Source organism: Callionymus lyra, chromosome 8, assembly GCF_982586985.1.
Source record: "Callionymus lyra chromosome 8, fCalLyr1.hap1.1, whole genome shotgun sequence".
Classification (NCBI taxonomy): Eukaryota; Metazoa; Chordata; class Actinopteri; order Syngnathiformes; family Callionymidae; genus Callionymus; species Callionymus lyra.
In genome coordinates, this window is record NC_141825.1 from 23,478,399 (window position 1) to 23,503,767 (window position 25,369).

At 38.2% G+C, this 25,369-nt stretch overlaps 1 protein-coding gene across 2 annotated transcripts in view; it reads left to right on the forward strand.

Annotated features, from left to right (window-relative positions):
- The first annotated feature begins 3,970 nt into the window (after positions 1-3,970).
- The window catches only part of smpd3 (sphingomyelin phosphodiesterase 3), a 51,307-nt gene continuing 29,908 nt past the window's right edge, over positions 3,971-25,369 (forward strand). For both annotated transcript variants that reach the window (XM_087797180.1, XM_087797179.1), the window contains exon 1: positions 3,971-4,125. The gene's annotated coding sequence lies outside the window, so the exon portion shown is untranslated. The remainder of the gene's footprint in view (positions 4,126-25,369) is intronic.

Here is a 25,369-nt window from a genome sequence, read left to right on the forward strand (position 1 = left end):
CTAATATTTAAAATATTGAATTGAATTCAATTAACTTCCTGTATTAAATCGAGGTAAGTGAGTCATAGTTATTTCTAAAGCGATTTTCTAGACCAGGGTCACAAAGCGCTTGAACGATCAAAAAAATACTCCAAGCCGCTCCTAAAGAAAATATTTCATCGTTATTTTGATGATTTAATGTACTATACATGTATATACTTATATATTCCTATATTCTCCTTTATATTATTTTTAATATATATATATATGTTGATATATTTTTATTTTTATTTTGGTTCTAATTACTCAATTATTGTTTTATCATCTATTTTGTTCTAACTACTCAATTATTGCGCAATAATAATGTTTAATATTGCAGTTTTTTCTTGTTATTTACATGAATTATTTTTCATTTCTGAGTTTTAATTTTAATATAAACCTAATTATCGTCTCAATTATATCGTCACAAATATTATATGATTCTTAAACCATTGATATTTTCTCTATAAAATATGACATTATTCATGTAATTTCCTCCAAAAACAGTATTTAGACGAGTCACACTTTGCAAACACGTTTATTTGATGAATAAATGTCTACTTCTTTAGATTATTTATGTATTTTTGTACATTTGTTTCACAGTTTGTAAATTTGTTTCATAGTTTGTAAATTTGTTTCAATAATAATGTTTAATATTGCAGTTTTTTCTTGTTATTTACATGAATTATTTTGCATTTCCGAGTTTTAATTTTAATATAAACCTAATTATCGTCTCAATTATATCGTCACAAATATTATATGATTCTTAAACCATTGATATTTTCTCTATAAAATATGACATTATTCATGTAATTTCCTCCAAAAACAGTATTTAGACGAGTCACACTTTGCAAACACGTTTATTTGATGAATAAATGTCTACTTCTTTAGATTATTTATGTATTTTTGTACATTTGTTTCACAGTTTGTAAATTTGTTTCATAGTTTGTAAATTTGTTTCAATAATAATGTTTAATATCGCAGTTTTTTCTTGTTATTTACATGAATTATTTTGCATTTCCGAGTTTTCATTTTATTTTAAACCTAATTATCGTCTCAATTAAATCGTCACAAATATTATATGATTCTTAAACCATTGATATTTTCTCTATAAAATATGACATTATTCATGTAATTTCCTCCAAAAACTGTATTTAAAAGTATTCAAAGTTCTGAGTCGGTCTTTCAGGGCGACTTGTGAGGAGAAAATCTCTGACCCAGTTCTGGGCTCAGTGTTGACACAAGTTGAGGAAAATAAACCGACACACATTCCGACAGAGGAACCTTCTGTTCTCTTGAGTCATTATTTACATTTTCAACCCCAGAGTGAGAGACTTCGTTTAAGGTCATATTTTTCACGTGTAACGTTTTACACTAAATTATATTTACTAATAAAAATTCAATCTCTCAGAGTCCACAATGGAAGCTAAAGTGATGCTAATTATGCTAATGATGCTAACGATGCTAAATCTCACCGTCGTGTTGAAGTTCTCGACGATTCTCCGAAAATGCTCGGTTGCTTGAGTTCCACACACTAAAGACACACAAAATGAATCACGGTGACATTTAAAAAAATCATCTTTAAAGTGTTTTTTAACCGTTTTTACTACATTAGCGTTAGCTTGGAACTAGCTTACTCATCCACCTGTCACACGATGTTGTAAAACCAAAAATAATTTAAAAAACAATAATTAATTTGACTTAACAAAACAACGCAAACCTGCAATACTTCACTTGTTTATACTTTAAAAAAAATTATTATTATTTTTTAGATGTTTAAGTAACTGTACATTTTACAGGAAGTTCATGTCGACACAAAAGCTCCTTTCAACATAAAAGCAAAGTTAAACAAAATCGTTTTTGTTTTTTTTACATTATATGTTTATTTATTGTTTTTTATTCAAAAAACTGATGAATATGTTTATATATAATCTGTATATATTCTATATATTGAATCTGTTAAAATGTATGTATGTGCTTTACTTCACTTATCACACATAAGTATTTTGAAGTAATGACGTTTTATTTAAATATCTTTACACAGAACTTCATTAGAATAGTTGTACAAATCAAATATTCACTAAATTATATTCCAGAGACGTAAAAAAAAAACCTATTCATTTCATTTTATCTCAATAATATTATAGAATCCTCAGAAAAACCTTAGAATTGAATGATCTATTCACTCAAACGACTCCTTTCTACTCACTGAACATGTAAAACTTTGCATTTGAATCATTCACGTGTTCATTCATCTTGGAATTATTCAACTCATTCTTCTTCCGTCAATGTCGTTGAAATTTTGATTCCATCTGCGCTTTTCTGTCTTCCATCTGTGGCGGCTTTGACACTCCAGGTGCTGCCCGCTGCCGTCACTGATCCTCCGACGTCAACTCCCACAATCCCTCCTGCCCTAGTTGCACCGCCACGGCCGCTCCCTCCTCACCTTCCTGAATATCCTGCTCCTTTACCCAGAATTCTTCACTTCATCATGACAAATACTTGAATGTATCGACGTGTGTCGTTGTCTAAAAGCTCAAAATACATTTTTGTTTGTCTTTTAAATCGTGTGTTAAGATGGATGAGCTGGTGAGTGCAAAAAAGAATTAAGGAACTGTGTGTTGTAACTGTGGAATTATTGTACACATTTTTATATATTTGTTATTTTAACCTTTCTATGGTTCTCAGGTTAGTATGGATGGTTGTTCAATTTGATGTATATATATATTATATGATGTATTGTGTCTGATAAGATATGCTTTTATTCCTGGTAAATTTAACTTGATGCAGCAGCCATTTCTACGGTGGCCCAGAAGTGCAAAACAAAATGACAAAACCTGAAGAATTTCCTTAAGCAAATGTACACATTTCATGAGTCTGTTGATTTGTTCAGATTTCTTTTTTTTGTGAATTGTAATTTGTTTTTTAGAGTTTGTAAGTTGATTGCAGGAAATTGTTATTTTGTTTCATAGTTTAAACATTTGTTTTTGGAAATTAAAAGTTGTTTTAGGGTTTGTAAATTTGTTTCAAGAAAATGTAATTTTGTCTTAAAGTTTGTAAATGTGTTACAGGAATGTGTTATTTTGTTTTAGAGTTTGTACATTTTTTCAAAATGTAATTTTTTTTCAAAATGTACATTTGTTTAATAGTTTGTAAATTTGTTTCAAAGTTTGTTAGTTTGTTTCAAAGTTTGTTCATTTGTTTCATAGTTTGTTCATTTGTTTCAAAGTTTGTTCATTTGTTTCAAAGTTTGTTCATTTGTTTCATAGTTTGTTCATTTGTTTCAAAGTTTGTTCATTTGTTTCAAAGTTTGTTCATTTGTTTCATAGTTTGTTCATTTGTTTCAAAGTTTGTTCATTTGTTTCATAGTTTGTTCATTTGTTTCAAAGTTTGTTCATTTGTTTCAAAGTTTGTAAATTTGTTTCAAAGTTTGTTCATTTGTTTCAGGAAAATGTAATTTTTGTTTCAGAGTTTGTACATTTCTTCTACATACACAACAACACTATAGAAAAAACAACAACAATAATAAACGATCACAACATGCGACTACAAGAATAAGCAAACAAAGTACTTAAATATTGACACTAATTAAAACATTGTATTTTTGTAATCTTTGTGTTTTATAATGTATTTCTGAATGATTTTTATCCGTTTGATTCTTCTTCTTCCCTAAGTACATTTTTTGTGTGTACCTGTCGGTGTCAGAACAAATCAATGTCTGTCTGAGTGTAGAGGTTTGTGTTTGAACACAACATCTATTTGTGTTCGAACACAACATCTATTTGTGTTTAAACACAACATCTATTTGTGTTTAAACACAACATCTATTTGTGTTGCTGATCAATCACGTCTGGCTCTTTAACGGAGTGGGCGGGGCGTGGTTGCCGCGCACTGATTACGTCAGAGGGAGCTGTTCACGGCGCAGCGGTGCTGAGTCTCTCTCTCTCTCGCTCTCTCTCTCTCTTTTACACACTCCCTCTCTTTCTCTCTCTTTCTCTCTCTTACACACTCCCTCTCTCTTCAGTGGACGCGTCTCCTCTCAATGATCGACTGGACCAGGAAGACTCATCACCTCCTCGAGTCACCAGGACGATCTCACCCCGACATGTAAGTCTCCCCCTCTTTCTTTTCTCCCCCTTTTTCTGCTGCAGCTTCTTCTTCTTCTCCTCCTTCTTCTCCTTCTCCTTCTCCTTCTTCTTCTTCTTCTTCTTTTTCGCTGCAGCATGTCTGAGATAAAGAATCACGTCTGAGAGTCGCTGCTGCCCTGAGGAAACATTTGACTCATATTTGCATCATGATGGTCAGATCTCAATCTCTCCCCCTCCTCCTCCCTCCTCCCCCCCTGTGCACACCGTGTGTGTGTGCGCGTGCGTGCGTGCGTCTGAATGTGTGCGTGTGAGCAGGACCGGTGTGGCACTGGTTCCCGTCCTGACAGCGGTGAACACTGAGGTGTGGCTCTCGCTCCTCTCGCTCCTGACTCTGGTTCGATTACTTGAGTCTGATTTGTATGTTTGAACTTGTGTTTGAACTTTGACCCTCGTGCGTCAACTTGGATTTAAAAAAAACATTAACTTGTGTGTTTTGAAAAAGCTCTACTGGAAGTTCAGGCAAATACTCACTTATTAATGTTAGTATTTTCTTGTTGTTATTTAATAACGTTTGTCTCGCGGGGAATATTGGCGAGAATCACGAGACACGGTCAACTATACGATATATCGTGATACTGTAGTAACATATATCTATGTCTAGTATTGTCCAGTACTTGACCCTAGTGTTGTAGTATTTACAGACCACATGACTCTTGACAAAGTCGTAACTGCTTTCATTTGTTTTCAAACCAAAATATGTCCAACCATCAGCTTTTAAAAGCTGCTGGAGTCACTGTATCCTCTCGTCCTCAGTCATACCCAGAATTTACAGACCACATGACTCTTGACAAAGTCGTAACTGCTTTAATTTGTTCTCAAACCAAAATATGTCCAAACATCAGCTTTTAAAAGCTGCTGGAGTCACCGCCGGGATTTCATTGTGTTCACAGAGTCTCTGCTGCCATCTAGCGGCCGGTAGTTAAACTGCAGCACAAAAATGAACTCACGCTTTGAAAAAAACTAAGATTCTCTATATTTTCTTACACTGCCTCATAAAGTGGTTATTTGCACATTGATGAAATAGATCCACTTTATTGAAACAAACCTTAAAAAAAGATAAAATTAATATTTTATTTAAAAGCCAAAAGAAAAATCAATGTTGAATTTTAATTCAGTTTCAAGAAAAAACATTGCGATTGTTTTTTGTTCAAGAGTTTGAAAAAAAATGTTTACAATTTCCTGAAAAATTCAGAGTTTGTGAATTTATTTCATGGTTTGTAAATTTGTGTGTTGATATTTTTCCTTGTTACCCTTTCATCGTTGTTTGTTGTTTTTTGTCTTTCTTTCTTGAACATCGATGACTCTCCAAGAAGAAACTCTATCGCACTGAGAACCAAAGAATGTTGAACATTATCTGAGCCTCGTTACGAACGAGACGTCGATAACAGACGCGCCCTAAACAGGAAGTAGTTAAAAACACATCATGACGCATCTCTGTGTTTGTTTGTATCTATTGTGTGTTTATAGACACACTTGAGATTTTATTATAGCGAGAAACAAATATTATTTCCTGTCTTTAAACAAATTCAATTTATCTACATCAGTTTTTTTTTATTTTTTAAACTGTATTTGTCTCGAGTGAGTCTGCAAAAAAATGTAGTTGTAAAATTTAACATTTCAATGTTGAGACGATTTCTTTTTTTAATTAAATGTTATTTTCAAACCATGAATAATTGAATAATTGATGTCACTAATTTCTATATTGAAATGTCGAATGAGTTTTTAATGAATAATTTAATTTATAATTTTGCTAATACATTTTTTTTAAATCGATTTTTTCAAAATTAATTAAAAAAAATAATTACACATATAGTTTGATACCCTAATACGAATCATTTAAAAAATAATTGTTCTAAACTCAATATTATTTAATTCGTAGTCGTTTAAATTCAACATAAAAACGTCGGCGTCTCCAGACATTACCAACAGAGCACCGAGCCACTCGATCCAACCCTCAGCCAATCCTGCGAGGCGCCGACGATCACGTGACGACGTAGAGGCGCACGATCAGGTCGCGCGTCGTCACAAAGTTACCGCGATCTCGCCAACGTGAGCGTTTTAAGCCCCGCCCCCCCAGCGGCGCTCGACTGGACGAGGTGGTCTCAGTGGGCGGAGCCGACTCCGGCGCTCGCGGTCCTGCAGCCGAGCAGGTCTTTGACGTGACATGTTGCCACACAAGCAGTTCCTGACATCACGCCATGAGCTGATCCCACGTGACGTGAGCTTCGCTGCGTTTCTCTCGCCACGTCATCCGCGAGCGAACGTCTTCTTCGCCGCCTGACTTCAGAGGACGCCGGGGTTGGCACCAGCAGCTGCCGACAGAAGGAGCCACAATATGTTCGCACGACTCATGAATGTGTTAATCTGCGGCTTGATGTCTCAACACAAACACATCTAAGATTCATGTTGGGATGAAACGCACAATTACAGCGACGGCAACATGTTCGCGAGCAGCTGCGTCACTCGTGGATTCAAACCTCGACTCCATCGATTTGTTTTTCTGCTTCAGGCCTTTGGTTTCTGCTCAGTTTTGAAGAAAGTCAGTGTTGTGTGGTTGTATATCAGAAATGTGTTGTGTGGTTGTGTGTGTGAGAAATGTGTTGTGTGGTTGTATGTCAGAAATGTGTTGTGTCGTTGTATGTCAGAAAGGTGTTGTGTGGTTGTATGTGTGAGAAATTTGTTGTGTGGTTGTATGTCAGAAAGGTGTTGTGTGGTTGTGTGTGTGAGAAAGGTGTTGTGTGGTTGTATGTCAGAAAGGTGTTGTGTGGTTGTGTGTGTGAGAAATGTGTTGTGTGGTTGTGTGTGTGAGAAATGTGTTGTGTGGTTGTATGTCAGAAAGGTGTTGTGTGGTTGTATGTGTGAGAAATCTGTTGTGTGGTTGTATGTCAGAAAGGTGTTGTGTGGTTGTGTGTGTGAGAAATGTGTTGTGTGGTTGTATGTCAGAAAGGTGTTGTGTGGTTGTGTGTGTGAGAAATTTGTTGTGTGGTTGTATGTCAGAAAGGTGTTGTGTGGTTGTATGTCAGAAAGGTGTTGTGTGGTTGTATGTGAGAAATGTGTTGTGTGGTTGTATGTGAGAAATGTGTTGTGTCGTTGTATGTGAGAAATGTGTTGTGTGCTTATATATCAGAAATGTGTTGCGTATGTCGGAAATTATTTGTGTGGTTGTATGTGAGAAATTTGTTGTGGTTGTATGTCAGAAATGTGTTGTGTGGTTGTATGTGAGAAATGTGTTGTGTGGTTGTATGTGAGAAATGTGTTGTGTGGTTGTATGTGAGAAATGTGTTGTGTGGTTGTATGTCAGAAATGTGTTGTGTGGTTTTATGTGAGAAATGTTTTGTGTGGTTGTATGTGAGAAATGTGTTGTGTGGTTGTATGTGAGAAATGTGTTGTGTGGTTGTATGTCAGAAATGTGTTGTGTGGTTGTATGTGAGAAATGTGTTGTGTGGTTGTATGTCAGAAATGTGTTGTGTGGTTGTATGTGAGAAATGTGTTGTGTGGTTGTAAGTGAGAAATGTGTTGTGTGGTTGTATAACAAAATGTGTTGTGTGGTTGTATGTGAAAAATGTGTTTAGTGGTTGTATGTCAGAAATGTGTTGTGTAGTTGTATGTGAGAAATGTGTTGTGTGGTTGTATGTGAGGAATGTGTTGTGTGGTTGTATGTGAGAAATGTGTTGCGGGGTTGTATGTAAGACATGTGTTGTGTGGTTGTATGTCAGAAATGGGTTGTGTGGTTGTATGTCAGAAATGTGTTGCGTATGTCAGAAATGATTTGTGTTGTAGTATGTCAGAAATGATTTGTGTGATTGTATGTCAGGAATGTGTTTTGTTGTACTTAAAAAATGTGTTGTGTGGTAGTATGTCAGACATGTGTTGTGTGGTTGTGTGTTGAACATGTGTTGTGTTGTTGTACGTCACAAATGTGTTGTATGGTGGTATGGGTTGTATGGCAGAAATCTGTTGTGTTGTTGTGCATGTCAGAAATCTGTTGTGTGTTTGTGTATCAGAAATATGTTGTGTGGTTGTATGTTGGAAACATGTTTTGTGGTTTATGTTGAAAATGTTTTGTGTGATTGTATGTCAGAAATTATTTGTGTTGTTGTGTTTTTCAGTAATGATTTGTCTGATCGTGTTTTGTGTGGTTGTGAATCAGAAATGTGTGGGTATTTTATAGCTATAATAGCCAACACAACAATATGACCCCACAGAGCAACACAAAATCTGAACAGCAGACGCACTACAATAACTACATGACCATTAACGACTCAAACAACACGTAACCACAACTCATTCCAGCAGAAACAAGAAACCACCACAGTACCAACAACAAAGCCACAACGGATTTAAACTCACGCAACCAAGCTACAGAAAAAATAAAGACACAAACAAACAATCCAATATAGCAAAAACATAGAAACCACCTCGGTTAGTACACAACAACACAATATTGATGCCAGATACACTCTTGCATTACGACATCACCATCCCCTCGTAACCACTACACAACATCAATTCACCAACCTTACCAAAACAGCTTCACCGACACATAAACACAAAGACCAAAACTACACATGTTAAATCTGAGAAACAAAAACCACCTTATCCACCACCACACGACGAAAACTGCTCAAGGCAACCATATCTCACCAAAACATCTACAATTTCAACTGCACAACCAGAATTACACAACCACTGTATAAGTATAGGCAAAAACAAACACACCAATGGAAAATAAAACCACCACATAACTGCTAACAATAGTGAAGCAATATTTCAAGACATACATTACAAGACAATAACTAAAACATTTTAATGATGATGCCAGATAAACACTGCTACCAAATTGCAACAAAGTATTCTCAGAGTATTCTAGCAGCAAAATCCCAACCATACAACCACAATTCAACAACTTCACACAAAGGAAACCACAATACAGACACTATAACCACTAAATACAAACAACACATCACCCTTCTGGTCTGTATTGTCAAGAATCTGTTGATACGATACATATCATGATACAGGGGCAACGGTACGATATATACTGTGTTAATGTAGTAACAAGTATATATGTGTAGTATTGTCGAGTACTTGACTCTGGTGTTGTGATAGTGTAGTAACAAGTATATATGTGTAGTATTGTCCAGTACTTGACTCTGGTGTTGTGATAGTGTAGTAACAAGTATATATGTGTAGTATTGTCGAGTACTTGACTCTGGTGTTGTGATAGTGTAGTAACAAGTATATATGTTTAGTATTGTCGAGTACTTGACTCTGGTGTTGTGATAGTGTAGTAACAAGGATATATGTGTAGTATTGTCCAGTACTTGACTCTGGTGTTATGATACTGTAGTAACAAGTATATATGTGTAGTATTGTCCAGTACTTGACTCTGGTGTTGTGATAGTGTAGTAACAAGTATATATGTGTAGTATTGTCCAGTACTTGACTCTGGTGTTGTAACCAAAATATGTCCAAACATCATGCTGGAGTCGACCGAATCCTCTCGTCCTCAGTCATCACCGGGATCTCAGGGTGTTTCAATGTTCATTTAGCTGCGGAGGACATAATAACTGCTGCCATCTAGAGGCCGGAGGTTGAACACAAAAATAAACAAGGTCGGTGAATATATATAAAAACCTAATTACTTTACACACACGTTTTTTTAAAAATACAAACAAATACTAAGATAAAGACAACGACATTTGTAAGGCAAGAAAATCAAATTGTTCAGGTGAATATCGATCAATATCATGAAAAAATGATTGAAATATATTGTATATTATTGTTATTATATTTTCTAATAACCAGAATAAAACTGTCGACCACAACAAAGCATTACATCGTAGCTACAAAACAAAAATCAAACCACCGCTCGACAACAATACACCGTGAGTAAAAAAAGAGTGAGTGAAGCCCACCACGCCCCGACACCCCGACACCCCGTCCTCGCCGCTGGATCACCGCTGGCCTTTCCAGCATCAGAGAAACCGTTCGCCGAAGGAAAAGGTCGAGCGTCTTTCTTCCCTCACAGCGGGGGGGCGGGGGGTGCAAAGGTCGGTCCAGTTGTGACATCTGATAGTCGGCGATCTGGTTTCTCTGGATGGATGTCATGAATCTTTAACGACGTTTTTTTCGTACGATAAAAGTGATGAGCGACGTCTGGCGCCCACGCAGGTGGCGCTCAAGTGCAGGCGAGAGAAGGCTCTCGTGGTGGGCTGAGATGATGAGAGCGGTGGAGGTGGATCGTCGGCGGTCACTTGTTCTGATGGTCCTTCAGGAGCCACAGTCGCACACATGATTCAAGTCCAGCAGACTTCAATGGAAAGTTGCTCCTGAGCGTTGATAGTAGGATGGAAGATTGAGGAGTTAATTATTGCAATTAACATGTTAATATTCACGGCTAAGGAAAGAATGAAATCCCGAGAGATCCCAGCGATGACTGAGGACGAGAGGATACAGTGACTCCAGCAGCTTTTAAAGCTGATGTTTGGAAATATTTTGGTTTGAAAACAAATGAAAGCAGTTACGACTTCGTCAAGAGTCATGTGTACTGTGAATACTACTACACCAGAGTCAAGTACTGGACAATACTACACATATATAATTGTTACTACACTATCATAACACCAGAGTCAAGTTCTCGACAATACTACACATATATACTTGTTACTACAGTATCACAACACCAGAGTCAAGTACTGGACAATACTACACATATATACTTGTTACTACAGTATCACAACACCAGAGTCAAGTACTTGACAATACTACACATATATACTTGTTACTACACTATCACAACACCAGGGTCAAGTACTGGACAATACTACACAGATATACTTGTTACTACACTATCACAACACCAGGGTCAAGTACTGGACAATACTACACATATATACTTGTTACTACACTATCACAACACCAGAGTCAAGTACTCAACAATACTACACATATATACTTGTTACTACACTATCACAACACCAGAGTCAAGTACTCAACAATACTACACATATATACTTGTTACTACACTATCACAACACCAGAGTCAAGTTCTCGACAATACTACACATATATACTTGTTACTACAGTATCACAACCCCAGAGTCAAGTACTCAACAATACTACAAATATATACTTGTTACTACACTATCACAACACCAGAGTCAAGTTCTCGACAATACTACACATATATACTTGTTACTACAGTATCACAACACCAGAGTCAAGTACTGGACAATACTACACATATATACTTGTTACTACACTATCATAACACCAGAGTCAAGTTCTCGACAATACTACACATATATACTTGTTACTACAGTATCACAACACCAGAGTCAAGTACTTGACAATACTACACATATATACTTGTTACTACAGTATCACAACACCAGAGTCAAGTACTGGACAATACTACACATATATACTTGTTACTACACTATCATAACACCAGAGTCAAGTTCTCGACAATACTACACATATATACTTGTTACTACAGTATCACAACACCAGAGTCAAGTACTGGACAATACTACACATATATACTTGTTACTACACTATCACAACACCAGGGTCAAGTACTGGACAATACTACACAGATATACTTGTTACTACACTATCACAACACCAGGGTCAAGTACTGGACAATACTACACATATATACTTGTTACTACACTATCACAACACCAGAGTCAAGTACTCAACAATACTACACATATATACTTGTTACTACACTATCACAACACCAGAGTCAAGTTCTCGACAATACTACACATATATACTTGTTACTACAGTATCACAACCCCAGAGTCAAGTACTCAACAATACTACAAATATATACTTGTTACTACACTATCACAACACCAGAGTCAAGTTCTCGACAATACTACACATATATACTTGTTACTACAGTATCACAACCCCAGAGTCAAGTTCTCGACAATACTACACATATATAATTGTTACTACACAATCACAACACCAGAGTCAAGTTCTCGACAATACTACACATATATACTTGTTACTAAACTATCACAGTATATCGTTGACTCAGTATTCAGTACTCAGATTGCAAAAACACATCCCTATATTCAACATAGTGATCATTAAAGTAAAAAAACACACACAGTATTAATAATTTTAAAAAAAACAGTAATAATAATACAATAAAAATGATCTATAAAAAAGAGAATAAATGAATAAAACTCACGTACACTTGAAAAACTGAGGTTACACTCTTTTCTTTTCAATAGTTTCTGTACTTAAAGGTTGAATTTCTTTTTTTATTGAATGAATGAACTAAAAAAACCAATAATATTTTCAAAATAAATGATTTTCTTTTGACTTTGTTTAATATTCTGCTTCCAATAATTCAAGCATCGTGACACTAATGTAACAACAATTCTAAACTGAATTCAAGATGTTACAAATAAAAAGAACGTCTTTTTGAGTAATTAGAATATGATTGTCAAGCTCTATGAGTAAAAAAACAATATATATATTTCAATAAAATAATTATTCAAATTAACAAGTCAACATTTCAATTAAAGAGATTTAAGGTTTGAACATTTGAAATGTTAAATTCAACTATTCAATCCTGACAGATTTAAACAACCTTTAGATTCACAAACACAGATCCAACCAACTATGACTTCAGTTTACTTTCATTTCCCTCGTCGTTCTGTTGAACGATGGTTTTATGGAGGAGCTTCAAGAGCCGTCCATCCATAAAAGGTAGTAAATCTGGACGTTGTTCTCCACGTGGTGAGAGAGAAAGTTCTGATCAAAGTCTCTGAAGGTACGAAGGTGTGTAGAAACACCTGATGGCAGCACTTCTGCCGACACACACACACACACTGTGACGACCGGAGGCCGACGACGTGAGTCCCTGGATTAGATTGGTTTTGTTCTCCTGGACACATCTGGACACATCTGGACACATCTGGACACATCTGGACGGCGTGACGTGGACGAGGATAATCTATGATTACGTCCGTCTGAGCTCCGGGTTTCATACACACCTGCACACACACAGGTCTTGGACCTCCTCTCGGGTGTGTGTGTGTGTGTGTCGTCGCTCAGCGGGGGGTCCTGGTCTCCCCTGTTGAAGGTCAGGGAGGCGAGACCCAGCACGCCGAGACCCAGCACGCCACTTTTACATCTGCACACACCAGGTCTGTGATTACGGCGTATGGCGGCTTTAGCTTGAATTAGAGACTCACTGACCACTTGAGCTCCGCCCCGTCCACACTTTCTTTCATGATGCCGTCCCCCCGTCCCTCTCTCCTCCTCCTCCTCCCTCCATCCACTCGTCTACTCTGTATCCTCCATCTGTCCGGTCCATGTGCCAACAGGGCCGGTCTCCTGGTCCTTCTGGAGAAACATGAGCCTGTAGCTGAGACTGTCATGGAAAGATATCGGTGTCATTGGATTATGAATAGTTGAATTCAACATTTAGGGCACATGGTAGGTAAGTAAGTAAGTAAGTAAGTAATATTTATTTATACAGCGCTTTTCCAGACCAGGGTCACAAAGCGCTTAAACAATCAAAACAATACTCAAAAAATTACATACTTTAAAGATCAAGATAATACTGAGAACACAACAGGAGAAATTCAAGGAAAAGCCTGAACAAATAGAAACGTCTTAAGATGTTTCTTAAAGGAGTCAGTAGATCCATCAAGCGCAAAGAGAGAGAAGATCGTTCCAAAGCTTAGGAGCAACAGCCTGAAAAGATTTCTCTCCTCTTGTCCTGAGCCGTGTGCGTGGAACCATAAGTAGATTTTGATCCACAGACCTCAGAGCCCGAGCTGGGGTGTAAGGCTGGATCAGATCAGTGATGTAAGGAGGAGCCTGACCATGAATAGATCTGAAAGTAAGAACCAGAATTTTAAAGTTGATCCTGAAAGAAACTGGAAGCCCGTGAAGAGTTTTAAGGACCGGAGAGATGTGAGTTCTTCTACTTGAGCGGGTCAGAATTCTTGCTGCAGAGTTCTGAATCAACTGCAGTCGAGACAGATCCTTCTTGTTAAGACATGAAAACAAACTGTTACAATAGTCCAGACGAGAAGAAACAAACGCATGGATTACAAGATCCAGATCATGTTCCCACAACATTTTCCTAAGTTTAGAGATTTTTCTCAGTTGAAGGAAACAGTTTCTGGTCAGTTTTCTGCAGTGTTGAACCAGAGACATGTATTTATCAAATACAACACCCAGGTTTCTCAGGCTCAGTTTGACAGACTGACCTAAGTCACCCAAGTACTGACTCAACCCTGGAATCTTATCATCAGGAGCAATCACCAGTGTTTCAGTTTTGTCCACATTAAGCTGTAGAGTGTTTTCACTCAGCCATTGTTTGATTTCTAGCAAACAATTGACTAAGCTGTTCAGCCTCTGGGGCTCAGTTGGATCAAAAGAGCAGTAGAGCTGGATGTCATCAGCAAAAATGTGATAAGAAACATCTGGAAATCTCTGAATGATTTTACCGAGGGGAATCAAGTACAGCAAAAACAATAAAGGACCCAGAACAGAACCTTGAGGGACTCCACACAACAGATCTGCCGATTCAGACCTCATTTGATTGGCAGATACACTAAAACTGCGCCCAGAAAGGTAAGATGAGAACCATTGTAACACAGACCCATACAGTCCCACTTCATCCCTCAGTCTTCTCAGCAGGATCTGGTGATCAACTGTGTCAAAGGCTGAGGACAGATCCAAGAGAACCAGAACAGTGAATTTACCAGAGTCAGCCGACATCATGATGTCACTGGACACTTTCAATAAAGCTGTCTCCGTAGAGTGATGTTTACGGAAGCCAGACTGAAACTTCTCATGGATGTCGCTCTGATCCAAGAACAAAGACAGCTGCTCGGACACCACCTTCTCCAAGATCTTGGACAAGAAAGGGAGCTTAGAAATAGGCCTGAAATTACTGAGGTCAGTTAGGTCTAAGCCTGGTTTTTTGAGCAGAGGCTCCACAATGGCATGTTTAAATGCATTGGGAAAAACCCCCGTGGAAAGGGAGAGGTTCACCATATTGGTAACCCAGGGGCCAATTACATCAAATACTTTGATAAAAAGCCTACACAGAAGGACGTCATCTGAGCAAGAGGAGGGTTTCATCTTGTTCACTAGTGCCGAAATATCACCCAAAGATACAGCAGTGAAGGAGGACCAAGAGGAGGAGAGGGGCTCAGAGACAGTAGGGGTTCCAAACAAAGGGGGAGAGATTTTCTCTTTGATCAATTTAATTTTATCAATGAAAAATCTCAACAATGCATTGCTGTCAGCTTCACAGAAGACAGGCGTGATTTGAGGAGCAGGAGACACGAGAGAATTAATCGTGTCAAACAAAACTTTGGGGTTTTTCCTATTTGCTGCTACCAGTTTTCTGATGTAATCAGATCTAGCAGTTTCTACCATCTCATTATAAGAAGTCATCAGATCCCTGAGGTGAATTCTATGCACCTCAAGTTTAGTGGACTTCCAGAGACGCTCAGTCTTTCGACAAAGTCTCTTCAGACTCAGGAGATCTTCATTTGTCCAAGGGCACCGTTTTTTCTGAATTTTCAAGTTCGATTTAACAGGTGCCACTTGATCCAGTATTTCAACACAATGACCAGTGAAACAGTGAATCAAACTGTCCACGTCTTGGCAGTCATCAAAGGAAAGACGGTCAAACATAGCAGAAAAACTGTCTGCAGTATCGGCTGAGATGACACGCCTCTGAGACCTAACTTTCAAAGGCTTAGGTTCAGGGATGAAGTCTAGGTTAAACAATACAAGAGAATGATCACTCAGATGGACATCATGTACAGATACATTAGAAAGGTCCAGGCCAAGAGTAAAAACTAAGTCTAAAATGTGGCCTTTTTGATGAGTGGGTTCAGAAACATGTTGCTCATGGTGGCGCCGTGGTTCGTGCGGTCGCTTGTTCCAGGCCGAGACAACTTGTGACCCTTCTTTGTGGAGTTTGTAATGTTCTCCCCGTGTGGCGTGGGTTTACTCCGGGCACTCCGGTTTCCTCCCACAGTCCAAAAACATACAGAGGTGGATTGAGAACTTTTGGGGAAATTATCCATGGGTATGAGTGTGTGTGTGAATGGTTGTCTGTCTTTGTGTGTGCCCTGAGACAGACTTGTGTCCTGTCCAGGGTGTCCCCTGCCTCTTGCCCTATGATACTGGGATAGACTCCAATCTCCCCGCGACCCCCATAAGGGATAAAGCGGTAGAAAATGAATGAATGGATTTAACATTTGAATTTTGAAACGTTTTAATCTACAGGGGTGCGAGAAAATACCCATACACAATAAATATTGTTAAATGTTTAAACACGATGGAACAATGAAATATCGCAGTGACTAAGGACGAGAGGATACAGTTGACTCCAGCTAACTTTAAACCTGATGTTTGGAATTATTTAGGGTTTTTATAATTCAACCAGAAAAAAGTGGAACAATCACAAGATGTCACTAAAGTTCAGTTTCCCATTAAGTCATACAGGAAATAACGCATGTGTATTTAAATACATTGTATTATATTGTATTGTGAGTTAAATATATTGTATCAAATCATATCATGAAATACGTGTATCGCTACAGCTCTAGTGAGGAACCAGAGTCAAGTACTCGACAATACTACAAATATATACTAGTTCCTACAGTATCACAAAATATGGTAGTAATATATTGTATTGCTTCCTGACGATACGTATCATATCGTATATTCTTGACAACACACACTCCTAAACCATGATGATGATGGTTGTGATTGATCTACTTTGTCAACTCAACAAGTTGAAGGGAATTGATCCATAAAACATTCACGAGAAACATTTTTAAACCGGTTCATGTTTCACGGTCAGAGACTGACCACTGCGGCTCAGACGGGATGGTCTTGTTTGCCGTGATGAATTCGGGATTCAAACTTTCTTTCAACCGATCGCTGCTGATAATGAGCCGCAACAGTCAATCAGAATCAAAAGATGCTGATTCAGCGCTTCTAAGAACCAGTAAATAGTAGGTAAGTAAGTAATTTTTATTTGTATAGCGCTTTTCCATACCAGGGTCACAAAGCGCTTAAACAATCAAAACAATATTCAATAAAGTATATACTTTAAAGGTCAAGATAAAACTGATAACACAACAGGAGTTCCAGAAAATCAAGGAAAAGACTGAACAAATAGAAACGTCTTAAGATGTTTCTTAAAGGAGTCAGTAGATCCATCAAGCGCAAAGAGAGGAAGATCGTTCCAAAGCTTAGGAGCAACAATCTGGAAGGATTTCTCTCCTCTGGTCCTGAACCGTGTTCAGGAACCATCAGTAGATTCTGATCCACAGACCTCAGAGCCCGAGCTGGGGTGTAAGGCTGGATCAGATCACTGATGTAAATGATAAGATCATGATAAATAAAAGTAATTATTGAATTTATAAGGATACAAATTAAATAATATTGAATTTAAAAAAACTAATATTGAATTATTAGCCTTACAAGATCAAACTATTTGTGTATAACATTTTGTAATGTTCAATTACAACCATTGAATATTCATATGTCACTGAGTTACTTCCATAGACCAACACTCTCTTCCTCTCACTCCCCCTCAGTAAACTCATTCACATCATGTATAATACCATGTCGCACATTGTGAGGAGGAGGAAGAGGGTCATAATGTTTTGGCTAATGTGTGTGTGTGTGTGTGTGTCCACAGTTGGCAGGTCAGAGGAAAGGTTGTGTGAACATGAGATTATGTATCCACCGCTGGTGGGGTCTGAACCTCGGCCGGGATCGGGATTTGGGCTCGGTTGACTTAATCTGCTGGTTTATATTTGGAAGCTGTGTGGGTGTGTGTGTGTGTGTGTGTGTGTGTTTGTGTGTGTGTTCGTACGTGCTTGTGTGTGTGTGTGCGTGCGTGCGTGCGTGTGTGTGTGTGTGTGTGTGTCATCATCGCCACAGTTAACTGATTAAAACATGGACACTCACATTGGGTGATGTCCCACATTTTCAGCTACACACACATACACACACAGACATGCACACACACACACACACACACGCACGCACACACAGCGTCCATAACAGCCATCCTCTGGACTTTGGATCCAGGATGAATTGAAATTGCACAACATGATTAGCGACAGCATCAGCAGTGGTAAAAGATCTACTCTTTAGGTTATTAGCAACAGATGCTCGGCTAATAAAGCGAACTGACCTTAAATTCCGACATCGGTCCTGAACCCTGATTGGTTGGCTTGACATACGATGGTAGGGCTGAGTATGAACAGCTGCTCAAAGTATCAAAAGTGAAAGTAAAGGTAACAAGGATTATCCATTGATACTCAAGGTCCACATACCCAGCTAGCTTACTAGCTAGCTTAAAGGGCTAAACTAATGTGAAAACACAACTTTCTAAGATGCAGTCAGTCCCTCATCATGACCATGTTTTGAACGTATTACTTTATAAAGTTTTTCTAAAATCTGGGCGAACAAGAGGTTACGAAAGCGGACTCCATTATGACGTAATAATGGCTTCACTCCTCCTCCAGCCAGCTGTAATCACGCCCCGCTTTGTTTATACAACCAGTCCCTTGGAGGTGAAGATTTCCTGGATTGATGACCAGCGGTGACAAACCTCTGTGTTTGACCAATCACCAAGCAGAGAGAGCGTGGTTATGGTATGGTAGGAACCCTCGTCCAAATCAACTGATAGCAAAGATGAAGTTAAAATAAATTTTTGTTTATACAACCAGTCCCTTGGAAGAAAAGACTTCCTGGATTGATGACGTGCGGTGACAAACCTCCGTGTTTGACCAATCACAGCAGAGTGGGCGTGGTTATGATATGGAAAGAACCCTCGTCCAAATCAACAGATAGCAAAGATAAAGTTAAAATACATTTTTTGTTTATACAACCAGTCCATTGGAAGTGAAGATTTCCCGGATTGATGACGTGCAGTGACAAACCTCCATGTTTGACCAATCACCAAGCAGAGTGGGCGTGGTTATGATATGGTAGGAAGCCTCGTCCAAATCAACTGATAGCAAAGATGAAGTTAAAATACATTTTTGTTCATACAACCAGTCCCTTGGAAGTGAAGATTTCCTGGATTGATGACGTGCAGTGACAAACCTCCGTGTTTAACCAATCACCAAGCAGAGAGGGCGTGGTTATGATAAGGAAGGAACCCTCGTCCAAATCAACAGATAGCAAAGATAAAGTTAAAATACATTTTTTGTTTATACAACCAGTCCATTGGAAGTGAAGATTTCCTGGATTGATGACGTGCGGTGACAAACCTCCATGTTTGACCAATCACCAAGCAGAGTGGGCGTGGTTATGATATGGTAGGAACCCTCATCCAAATCAACTGATAGCAAAGATGAAGTTAAAATACATTTTTGTTTATACAACCAGTCCCTTGGAAGTGAAGATTTCCTGGATTGATGACGTGCAGTGACAAACCTCCGTGTTTAACCAATCACCAAGCAGAGAGGGCGTGGTTATGATAAGGAAGGAACCCTCGTCCAAATCAACAGATAGCAAAGATAAAGTTAAAATGAATTTGTATTAATTTGTCTCTTAGTCTATCCCAGCTACTTAGGGTAAGGGGCAGGGGACACCCTGGTCAGGTACACATTAAGACAGACCCACACCTACAAACGATTAATCAGAACATCAGTGAACCTCAAAGAAATCTTTGAAATATTCAAAATATGCTCAAGTGTGTAGGTTAGTGAATAAAACATCTACACAAACCAATCACTAGACACACACACACACACACACACACACACAATGTTTCTCATTACCTGCTGTACAACATGTTGTGACCTTAAAGGCGGCAGTAATTAGTGACCCGCCGACATGTGGGCCGCGGTTCCGTCAGTCGTTTACCTTCATCCTCCTCGCCTTCTATTCTCGGGCCATCGGCGCCGCCCAATTACCGGCGCCGCCCACTGGACGTCCAGATGTGAGGAGAGACATCTGGCGCCGTGTCGTGTCGTCCGGACGCCGTCACTCCTGGCGAACTGGGACGAGAGCAGGAAGTAAAAAAAAAACCCGGACAGATGTGAGCTCGTGGACAGATGTTGATCCAATCACAGGAGAAGAAAGGATGAGAAAAGAGGGAAGTGATGGAAGGAAGAGAAGAAATTATCTGTAGATGGGTCGGTCGTCCAGGAGGGACGTGGAGTAGAACCTCAAACTGAAGATAGACGGACAGTAAGAAAATATTGATACATCTAAATATCATAATATTCTGTATCAGTATTCAGCAAAATAAGAATATATATTCAAATTATGTTTTATTTTTACAATATTTACTTTTATATTTCAATGAAGTGTGTTGATCTTTTTGATTAAGGCAGGGTTTGTTCATTTTTGTGTTGCAATTAAACTTCCGGCTGCTAGTCGGCAGCAGTCGTTACGTCCTCAGCGTCTAAAGGAACGCTGAAATCCTGGCGATGACTGAGGATGAGAGGATGCAGTCCACCCCAGTTGTAAGGAAACTTAAATATCGGAATTTTTTTCAAGATGTATTGGATTGTTTTTCTGGATTGTGATATGTATCCTAAAGCGGTTCCTTCAAAATAAACAGGAAGTCCTGCGAGATCCCGGCAATGACTGAGGATGAGAGGATACAGTGACTCCAGCAGCTGTTAAAGCTGATCTTTGGACATATTTTGGTTTGAAAACAAATGAAAGCAGCTATGACTTCGTCAAGAGTCATGTGGTCTGTAAATACTACAACACCAGAGTCAAGTACTGGACAATACTACACATATATACTTGTTACTACACTATCACAACACCAGAGTCAAGTACTGGACAATACTACACATATATACTTGTTACTACACTATCACAACACCAGAGTCAAGTACTGGACAATACTACACATATATACTTGTTACTACACTATCACAACACCAGAGTCAAGTACTGGACAATACTACACATATATACTTGTTACTACACTATCACAACACTAGATTCAAGTTCTCGCCAATACTACACATATATACTTGTTACTACAGTATCACAACACCCGAGTCAAGTACTGGACAATACTACACATATATACTTGTTACTACACTATCACAACACCAGAGTCAAGTACTCGCCAATACTACACATATATACTTGTTACTACACTATCACAACACCATAGTCAAGTACTCGACAATACAACACATATATACTTGTTACTACAGTATCACAACACCAGAGTCAAGTACTCGCCAATACTACACATATATACTTGTTACTACACTATCACAACACCATAGTCAAGTACTCGACAATACAACACATATATACTTGTTACTACAGTATCACAAGACCAGATTCAAGTACTCGACAATACTACACATATATCCTTGTTACTTCACTATCACAAGACCAGAGTCAAGTACTGGACAATACTACACATATTTACTTGTTACTACACTATCACAACACCAGAGTCAAGTACTTGCCAATACTACACATATATACTTGTTACTACACTATAACAACACTAGATTCAAGTTCTCGCCAATACTACACATATATACTTGTTACTACACTAACACAACACCAGAGTCAAGTACTCGACAATACTACACATATATACTTGTTACTACACAATATATCGTAACATTTACCCTGTATCTTGATACGCATTTTATCTCCAGATTCTTACCCCTAGAAGACAGTTAACTTTCCATACCAGTGATATGTTAGGGGGAGGCCCCCGGGCGAGCCCAGGCATGATTGCAAGTTGGAAGTAAGTCTTGGCGTCTTAACTCCAGTCGCTGCCCCCCCGACCTGACCTCAGATAAGAGCGAGAGAACAAGCGATTGTTGATAAAAGCCACAATCGTTGAACAGTGTTGGTTCCCTTTCTTATCTCCTGACCTTGAGACTCTGACCTTCCCACGCGTCACATGACCCCGAGGTTTGTTCCACTTCATCTCGGAAATCCCTCAAATCCCACACGATGAAATTATGGGATGGACGTCTGTATTTTTAAGCTTCGAATGATCGTCCGAACGATTGTGGATGTAGAACAAATCAATGACCTACAATCTCGACTGGAGGAGGTGTGTGTGTGTGTGTGTGTGTGTGTGTGTGTGTGCGTGTGTGTGTGTGTGTGTGCGTGTGTGTGTGTGTGTGCGTGTGTGTGTGGGCGTGTGTTTGTGTCTATGTGTGTCTGTTTTCTCCAGCCTCTAGTATTGATGATCTAATGTAGGAGGAGTGGAAACATTGCGTATGTACTGCTGTTGAGTATTGGTCGGAGGGGTTAAAGGTCACTAGGGCATGATTGTAACAAAGATAAAAGATAAAAACATCAAAACAAAACCAGATAAAGCAAATTTCCAGGAATAGATTACTTTGATCTGAATTAATATAATATCAAGTTTAAGTCGGGATTGAGTTTAACATGTAAACGGTTGCATAACTGATCAAAATATGTGCTCAAAATAATAAATAAAAAATAAATATTGATATATTTAACAAAATAAAATAGAAACTAGCAAATTATTGGTTGAAAAAAGGTTACAAATAATAATAATAATAAAAAAAGACATATATATTTGTAAATAAAATGTTTTAATAGCTAAAATAAAGCCGTCACGTCCCCTACAAAAACGCAATTTAGGAAATAAATGATACATTTTAAGTAATAAGTGTTTTTTAGGAAAAGTTTAAAGACATGAATCAAAACATAAATAATACAATTGAATAAAATACCAAAGATTTAATGCAGAAAACAAACTACATGTAATCATTCATGTAATTCATTTGATCAAATATCTCCCAGTTGTCAAGTCTGTATCGAGCCACGATCTGGTTGTCATGACAACACACACACACACACACTGGATGTGACGCTCAAGGTTGTGTCTCAGTGTGTGTAGAAGTCCAGGTGACGACAACATGTCTTTTGATCCTCGACATCTGATCACTTCTGCTGAGCAGCATCTGAGTCGTGTGTTCAGACGCCACAGCGACCTCGCCGACATCACGGTGTGTTTTCTCGCAGCAGAGCGTGAGATGTTTCTAGGCTGGAGATCAGAGCGGCGGGGAGTCGGCGCTAGAGTTTCTCGCTTTCGCAAGTTTTCTGAAGGCGCTGACATCAGCCCCGAGAAAATGATGGCGTAGAAACCAGTGTGTTAGAATCTAGTGAGAGAAACTCTTCACCGCCACTTAAACATCCTGACAAAACACTTCCTATAAATATTGCTGTGGATGTACTAATGTATTATCTTGTGTGTTTTATTCTCTTTATTTTCATTTTCTCCTCTAGTTTGATCTGAAAGTATAATATATTGACAGAACAACCTTGAGCTCAACTTGCACGTGGTAAAGATGGACACTAAGAATTATTTTGTGTTAAGATACTTTTAAGAACATGACAAAAATTACGTATTTCGGAGCAAATTCACCGAATATAAGTATCAAAAATCTGGCAATACGATGCGTATCACAGTACAGAATTAACAATACGATGTATTTCGATATGTCGTGATACTGTTAGGATATATGTGTAGTATTGTCCAGTACTTGACTCTGGTGTTGTGATAGTGTAGTAACAAGGATATATGTGTAGTATTGTCCAGTACTTGACTCTGGTGTTGTGATAGTGTAGTAACAAGTATATATGTGTAGTATTGTCCAGTACTTGACTCTGGTGTTGTCATAGTGTAGTACTAAGTATATATGTGTAGTATTGTCAAGTACTTGACTCTGGTGTTGGGATAGTGTAGTACCAAGTATATATGTGTAGTATTGTCCAGTACTTGACTCTGGTGTTGTCATAGTGTAGTACTAAGTATATATGTGTAGTATTGTCAAGTACTTGACTCTGGTGTTGTGATAGTGTAGTAACAAGTATATATGTGTAGTATTGTCAAGTACTTGACTCTGGTGTTGTGATAGTGTAGTAACAAGGATATATGTGTAGTATTGTCAAGTACTTGACTCTGGTGTTGTGATAGTGTAGTAACAAGGATATATGTGTAGTATTGTCAAGTACTTGACTCTGGTGTTGTGATAGTGTAGTAACAAGGATATATGTGTAGTATTGTTGAGTACTTGACTCTGGTGTTGTGATAGTGTAGTAACAAGGATATATGTGTAGTATTGTCGAGTACTTCACTCTGGTGTTGTGATAGTGTAGTAACAAGGATATATGTGTAGTATTGTCTAGTACTTGACTCTGGTGTTGTGATAGTGTAGTAACAAGCATATATGTGTAGTATTATCGAGTACTTGACTCTGGTGTTGTGATAGTGTAGTAACAAGGATATATGTGTAGTATTGTTGAGTACTTGACTCTGGTGTTGTGATAGTGTAGTAACAAGTATATATGTGTAGTATTGTCCAGTACTTGACTCTGGTGTTGTAATAGTGTAGTAACAAGGATAAATGTGTAGTATTGTCGAGTACTTCACTCTGGTGTTGTGATAGTGTAGTAACAAGGATATATGTGTAGTATTGTCTAGTACTTGACTCTGGTGTTGTGATAGTGTAGTAACAAGCATATATGTGTAGTATTATCGAGTGCTTGACTCTGGTGTTGTGATAGTGTAGTAACAAGGATATATGTGTAGTATTGTTGAGTACTTGACTCTGGTGTTGTGATAGTGTAGTAACAAGGATATATGTGCAGTATTGTCGAGTACTTCACTCTGGTGTTGGGATAGTGTAGTACCAAGTATATATGTGTAGTATTGTCCAGTACTTGACTCGGGTGTTGTGATACTGTAGTAACAAGGATATATGTGTAGTATTGTCCAGTACTTGACTCGGGTGTTGTGATACTGTAGTAACAAGGATATATGTGTAGTATTGTCCAGTACTTGACTCTGGTGTTGTGATAGTGTAGTAACAAGTATATATGTGTAGTATTATCCAGTACTTGACTCTGGTGTTGTGATAGTGTAGTAATAAGTATATATGTGTAGTATTGTCCAGTACTTGACTCTGGTGTTGTGATAGTGTAGTAACAAGTATATATGTGTAGTATTGTCCAGTACTTGACTCGGGTGTTGTGATACTGTAGTAACAAGGATATATGTGTAGTATTGTCCAGTACTTGACTCTGGTGTTGTGATAGTGTAGTAACAAGTATATATGTGTAGTATTCTCCAGTACTTGACTCTGGTGTTGTAGAACTTATAGACCACATGACTCTTGACGAACTGCCAAAAT